Genomic DNA, 7,664 nt, shown 5'->3' with positions numbered 1-7,664 from the left:
CAAAACTGAGTTCTCAGATTTATAGAGGGTCCCATCTTAGAATTCTGTAAAGGTAGAGAGAAAATTATTTTTCCTCCCCTATTACAAGTTGGGCAGGATAGGATGACAGGGGTCAGATACACCTCGTTATATCCCCTCCTTTGCTAACCATGATGAGGCTTTCTTCCCTAAGGATTTAACAGAAACAAGCCTTTCAAAAGACTCCACCACTGATTTCAACCAACTGCCTGAAGCTGCCTCTCCTCTCTTGCCTAATAAGAGACCACCCATGATGGAGAGGTTCTGGACAGCATACACAGGATGCACAGAGTGAGTTTTCATATCCTCTGCTTCAACTTTTAATGTCAGAGGGCTGAAAACTCCATCCTGGGATCATGTTGACACTGCTATTTTTTTGTACATTGGACCCATGAAGGAGCAAGAAACTCAATTGCGCATGCATGCATTTCTCCTTTCATAAATATGCTTGACTCCTCCTAGAGCTTATTAAATATGTGTATTTGGCCATACATACCACTCAGCATAAATTACTATTTCCTTTACCTCTCCCTTGAAGTGTCTGTTTCTGACTTCTGGCTGGAGGTTATGCTTCCTAGACTGTCAGGACTATCCTGCAGGCTGCAACCCTTTACAGGAAATAAATCTCTCACTGGATGCAGTGGCTCATGCCTGTAATCAAAGCACTTTGGGAAGCCGAGGCAGGTGGATCACCTGAGACCAAGAGATCAAGATCATCCTGGCCAACATGGTGAAACCCCATCTCTACTAAAAATACAAAAATTAGCTGGGCATGGTGGCGCATGCCTGTAGTCCCAGCTACTTGGGAGGATGAGGCAGGATAATCACTTGAACCTGGGAGGTGCAGCTTGCAGCGAGCCAAGATCACTCCACTGCACTCCAGCCTTGGCAACAAGAGTGAAACTATGACTCAAAAAAAAAAAAACCAAAACATAATGAAATCTCTCCTTTCCGATTTTATGAAGCTCATCATTCTTCAATTGACAGCATTAAAAAGTTCAAAAAGACCTTCCATACTCTCCCACAGAAGCCCTAGAAATCTCCATTTTGTTAATCATTTTGGATGCCTGAGAACTTGTAATCCAATGAGTAGAAATGTTGGTACCCGATTTATTGCTGTCATCCTGCCAGTTCTCAGGAGTTTGTATAAGTCTAAATCTGCAAGGGTCTCATCCCATAAGGACCCTTGTCTCTTTCTCTGTTGCCTTTGCCCACTGGCTCTGGCAACAGGGGTCTTTCTTTCTCCTTGGCTATCTTTGGATATGGGGGCTCCATCTTCTGTGCCACCTTAGGAAATGCCTTTTGCATGCATGGCTAAGTCATTAAAAAGCCTACAGTTTGAGTAACATTTTGAGTGAGTACTCTCTGAAGCTGGGTTGGAATCTCAGGCTTCTTTGTCTGAAAGGTAACTCTTGGGCTAGAAGTTTCTTATCCTAGCTTTGGTTTTGAGGCCTCTCTGTTCTCCTCTTGGGTTGGCAGTTATTCCTGGCTTTTTGCTTCATGGTGTGTCTGTGATCTTGGTCTTGCTCCTTTCATGGGAACTTCTCAGTTGACTAAATTCTCCCTTCTCAAACCTCTGCTGACTGTGTGTTCCACCAATATGGAACTAATTCTGTCTACTTCCTTTCCTGTTTGCATGAATTTACCAAGAATTATTTAGAACCTTAATAGTTCTTTTGAGAAAATTTTGATCTTCCAAATTGCCTCCCTTAGACCTTTCCTTTCCTAACTTAGTCTCTCAACTCCCTATAATCAATGAAACTTTAGGCACCCCACTCCATGCCTTGGAAGCTCTCAGTGTGCTCAAGGATCTGCAAAAGCAAACACCTGAGGCTGAAAAATAAAATAGAAAAAATAAAACAAAATTTAATTCTCAGCTTCATAAGATTATATGTCAAAACAAAATCTTGAAAATCTTAAAAATCTCCAAAAACATTGGTGAAAAAAAGCTTTAGCCCTCATATGAAGAAGATAAAAACGTGTTCCATTTTCCAGAAACACAATTATAATACAAACATAAAATGGGGTAAAGACAAAAACCAAGTCTTCGATATAAACTAGTTAATTTTGTATTATTGTCATCACATTAGTCAGGGTTCCCCAGAAAGGCACAATCCATAGGATATATGTAGATAGACAGATGAGAGAAGGTTCACATAATTATGAAGGCTGAGAAAGTCCACGATAGGGTGTCTCCAAATTGGGGAACCAGGAAAGTTGGTAGCATTGCTCAGTCCATGTCCAAAGGACTCAGAATCAGTTAAGCCAATGGTGTAACTCTCATTCTGAGGACAAAGGCCTGAGACCCTGAAGTTCTCATGTCAAAGGCAAGAGAAGGATGCTTCAATTTCAGAAAGAGATAATTCACCTTTCCTCTTCCTTTTTATTCTGTCTGGGCTCTCAAGCAATTGGATGGTGCCTGTATTAGTCTATTTTTATACTGCTATGAAGAAGTACCTGACTCTGAGCAATTTATAAAGAACAAAGAGGTTTAATGGACTGACAGTTCCACATGGCTGGAGGGGCCTCACAATCATGACGGAAGGGGAAGCAAAGATGTTTTTCTTCACATGGCAGTAGCAAGAAGTGCTAAGTCAAAGGGGAAAAGCCCCTTATAAAACCATCAGATCATGAGAACTCACTCACTATCATGAGAGCAGCATAGCAGTAACCACCACCATGATTCAATCGTCCCCCACCAGGTCCCTCCCACAACATGTAGGGATCATAGGAACTACAATTCAAGATGAGATCTGGGTGGGGACACAGTCAAACCATATCAGTGCCCATCCACATTGGGTCAGGGTGGATCTTCCTTATCTCAGTGTCTTCCAGAAACACCCTCACACTTGTGCCCAGAAACTGTGCTTTACCTGTTATGTTAGTATCTCTTAATCCAATCAAGCAGACATCTAAAATTAATCATAAGAATATTTATGCCTGATTCATGGCTAAAATTTCAGGATGAAAGCTATGAGATCTCTATTTGTTTTTGTATGTCTATTAATGTATGTTCTGTATATGTGATTTTTCTTAACTCTGGATAGCACTGCAAAATTCATTTATAAAATCCTCTAAAAGTGTTCTATTCTAACTTGGCTTGGAAAAAAAAATCATTTATAAATAAATATTCCCCAAACTCCTAGAAATACAGGAACCGATCCAAATGTTTTTCAAGTTAACACGATTTGGATACAACTTACTTAAATAAGATACATTTAATATTTTTTTGTAATAAAACAACTATCTCTTCAGTTACCACTATTAAATATAAAACAAACAAGTTTCTTTCTTTTTTTTTTTTTTTCTTTTTTGAGATGTAGTCTCTCTCTGTCACCCAGGCTGGGGTACAGTGGTGCTATCTCGGCTCACTGAAGTTCGGCCTCCTGGGTTCAGGCCATTCTCCTGCCTCAGCCTCCCGAGTGACCAGGACTACAGGCACCTGCCACCACGCCCAGCTAATTTTTTTTTTAATTTTTAGTAGAGACAGGGTTCCACAGTGTTAGCCAGGATGGTCTTGATCTCCTGACCTTGTGATCCGCCCGCCTTGGCCTCCCAAAGTGCTGGGATTACAGGTGTGAGTCACCGTGCCTGGCCAACAAACAAGTTTCAATTCTGCTTGAGTGCTTTCAAGAAGCTAATATTATACTTACTAGATAATTAGAATCAAATTTATAAGCTTTAAGATTTTAAGTTGTCATTCTTATGAAAAACATTATTTCCTTTTTTTATGGTGAAAAGACATACATCTATTTAGAATCAGCCAGCTGGACTCATTTTAGATGATCCCAAGTTTGTTGGCAACATCCGAAGCATTGTAATCAGGAGCCAGTCGAACATATTCCTCCTTCTCTCCATCAGGCCGAATCAGGATGTTGACCGTGGCCACATCCATGTCCCAGAGCTTCTTCACAGTCTATTTGATCTGGTGCTTGTTGGCTTTAATATCGACAGTGAACACAAGCGTGTTGTTGCCTTCTATCTTCCTCATGGCTGACTCAGTGGTCAGTGGAAACTTGATGATAGCATGGTGGTCAAGCTTGTTTCTCCGGGGAGCGCTCTTCCCAGGATATCTGGGCTGCCTCCGGAGTCGCAGTGTCTGCGGATGCTGGAAGGTGGGTGAGGTGCAGATCTTTTTTGGGGGGCTGTGGACACATTTCAACACTGCCTTCTTGGCCTTTAAAGCCTTTGCTTTGGCTTCGGCTTTAGGAGGGGCAGGAGCTTCCTTCTTCGTTTTTGGTGCCACCTTGTGAAAAGCGAAAAACATTATTTCAATAATAAGTTTTTTACAGTAAATCTGCCTAATAGTAGTTTCCAAAATACTTTTGGTAATTTTTAACCTTAAAGTTCAGCTAAGTAAAATATTTCCATTAAATATCTACATCATTTATAAATCAGATACAATACTAAAACATTAATTACTGAACATAAGTAATTCAAGTTTATATACTTTTGGCTTCTTATTTTTACAGAGAAACTAGATATTTTGGCCTGTTAATAAACATGTTTTTGCCTACCACACTGAGAAATTGAGACGGAGTGACACTCAGTCTCAAAAAAAAAAAAAAAAAAAAAAAGAAATCTCTTTCTCTTAAGCTAACTCTTTTTTTTTTTTTTTTTGAGACGGAGTCTCACTCTGTTGCCCAGGCTGGAGTGCAGTGGCGCGATCTCGGCTCACTGCAAGCTCCGCCTCCCAGGTTCATGCCATTCTCCTGCCTCAGCCTCCCGAGTAGCTGGGACTATAGGCGCCCACCACCACACCGGCTAATTTCTTGTATTTTTTAGTAAAGACGGGGTTTCACCATGTTAGCCAGGATGGTCTTGATCTCCTGACCTCGTGATCCGCCCATCTCGGTCTCCCAAAGTGCTGGGATTACAGGCGTGAGCCACCGCACCTGGCCACTCTTAAGCTAACTCTAACTCACAACAATTTTAGTAGATTATGCTTTTGTAAACAGAAATGGAGCATTTATCTTTTTTTCCCCACCTGATTTCTCTAGAATTTTGAAAGTCTTACTGAATACTCTTACTTTCATGACAATATAGTTGTTAGCAAAAGTCCAGTAAGAATCTGTTCACCTTGTAACAGGACATAATTGGAAACTTTGGCTATATTATCAAGGCTTTTACTGAAATATCATATTTAGGAAGTGTACGTCAGACCAGTTATGACCAGCAATTGTAATGAACTAAGGTTGACTTTTATGGAGTCAATGCTTACAAAGCACTCTGAGAAAAGCCAGTCTGATACCTGGATTATGGGGTTCACAACCTTACAGATTAGTAAGGAAGGTCATTTCCTTGTAGGCCCAGGAATTTGGGACTATTTTGAGGGCCTCAAGCAGAGAGGAATTCATACAAAGCTATAAGGACTGCAGCTGAAATTTGATAGTATGTTCTTGGCTTGGCTTTTAGCCTTAATAAGGCCTTTAAAAGTCCAATCTGAGATTCTGTATGAAAACTTGCAGCAAGGAAGCTTGAAAGCACCTATGTGGTCAGCTCTTGTTCTTGCTGCACCTACATAAATGATCAGGCAAAATCTAACAAGGCTATACTTATTTTTGAAACAAGAATAATCTTACTTTGATTATCTATGATCAAAAATGATGGTTACTACAGAGATAAATTTTGTGTTTCAATGGAAAACTATAAGTCGGACAGGCATGGTGGCACATACCTATAATTCCAGCACTTTGGGAGGCCAGGAGTTCAAGATCAGTCTGGGCAACATGGTGAAATCTCGTGTCTACTAAAAATAGAAAAATTAGATGGGCATGATGGCATGTGCCTGCAGTCCCAGCTAATCAGGAGGCTGAGGAGGGAGAATCACTTGCACCCAGGAGGTAGAGGTTGCAGTGAGCTGAGATTGCACTTTTGCACTCCAGCCTGGGAGACAGAGTCAAACCCTGTCTCAAAAAAACTTTTTTGAGGAAAACTGTATGTAACATAAATAACGAGTACATGGGTGCAGCAAACCAACATGGCACATGTATACTTACGTAACAAACCTGCACATTGTGCACATGTACCCTAGAACTTAAAGTATAATAAAAAATTTAAATATATAAAAGGAAATCTATAGCCCTTGCGGGTTATCAGATTCTAGTCTAGTTTCTTGTTTGGGCTAGTTTTACCTGTTTGTAAACTGGATCCTGCCATCTGATGAATTTTGTCCTACAATGATACTTGTGGAATAAGAAGCCAAATACTGCCTCTCCTATTAATGTATCTATTGTCAGTTAATTTGAAGGTCTCCAACCCTGGAACAAAGTTAGAAGAGGAAGGTTTTGCTCCCCAAATGCACAACCAAATTGTGGTACATTCATGCAATGGAATACTATTTAGCCGTATAAAGGAACAAGCTATCAACTCACACAAAGACATGAGTGAATCTTGCATGCACATTGCTAATTGGAATAAGACAGTCTGAGGAGAATACACACAGTGTGACTTCATTTAATGAGATTCTGGAGAAGGCAAACTACACAGATGGGAAGCCATTGGCTCCATGGGGTGGGGATTTGAAGCATTCCACATGATACTTAAATAGTGGATACCTGCCACTACGCATTTGTCAAAACACGCAGAATTTTACAGCCAAATGGGTAAGCCAAACTCCATTCAAATTAAATAAAATTATTCAGGATGCGGAGTATCCCAACACAGAATATATCATGTGAAAAAGAAATTAACTATGCTACAAATTACTATGGTTTGGATGTGGCTTGTCCCTGCAAAAACTCGTGTTGAAATTTGACCCCCAGTGTGGCAGTGTGGGGCGGTGGGGCCCAGTGGAAGGTGTTTGGGTCATGAGGACGAATCCCTCATGAATAGGTTAATGTCTTCCATGGGGATGAGTGAGTTCTGCTCTCACAGGAAGGGATTAATTCCTACAGGAGTAGGAGTTAACAAGAGTCTGGGTTCCTTGGCTTCCCTCCTGCTGTCACTCTTGTTATGTGATCTCTGGTGCACCCCTTGCTCCCCTTCCACTTTCCACCATGAGGTGAAAAAGACTGAGGCCCCACCAGATGCAACTGCCTAATCTCGGACATTCCAGCCACCAGTATTGTGAGCCAAATGGACCTTTTTTACTTATAAATTACCCAGCCTCAGGTATTCTGTTACAGAAGCACAAAACGGACTAAGACACAAATGTAGGAAAAAACTCAATGAAGGTGTAGGGAAAACGGTGTTGACCTAAGTCACTTCAAAAATCAATAGATTCTGTAGGCTAAAGGCAAATGAACTACACTTCATCACTGGATTCCATTTTATAAAGTTCTTTCCAACAGGAGTAATTGTGAACAATTGTAAAACCACAGTATCTGTATCTGGAATAAAACAATGACTTAGATAAGTTGCAGATGGTAGGAACCAGGTCTCTCACTGTTGAAATGGGAGGTTACAAATTAGCAAGGGGAGAAGGCTAGAATGATTCATGTGATAGTAGATCAGAGGTGGAGACATCAACATAAACTTACATTTGGTTTAATATAGATACATAGAGTTCCACATAGAAACCTTTATAATTAGGTGTGTATAGGTCTGTTAGATGCATACATACACTTCCTAGCATTGCTAAGGTTGGAGAAGATACAATGTGCTCATTCAGCAGTCAGATGTAAGTTTTCCTACCATTCTCAAAG

The 7,664-nt window shown here is 40.6% G+C and overlaps 1 pseudogene; it reads right to left on the bottom strand.

The window, feature by feature from the left end:
* Positions 1-3,796: 3,796 nt before the first annotated feature.
* On the bottom strand, positions 3,797-5,054 carry LOC105485565 (large ribosomal subunit protein uL23 pseudogene; annotated as a pseudogene).
* Positions 5,055-7,664: the final 2,610 nt, after the last annotated feature.

The sequence above is a fragment of the Macaca nemestrina genome, chromosome 2 (genome assembly GCF_043159975.1).
Source record: "Macaca nemestrina isolate mMacNem1 chromosome 2, mMacNem.hap1, whole genome shotgun sequence".
NCBI lineage: Eukaryota > Metazoa > Chordata > Mammalia > Primates > Cercopithecidae > Macaca > Macaca nemestrina.
The sequence above is the reverse complement of the archived record's forward strand: the minus strand, read 5'-3'. Positions and strand labels throughout refer to the sequence as shown.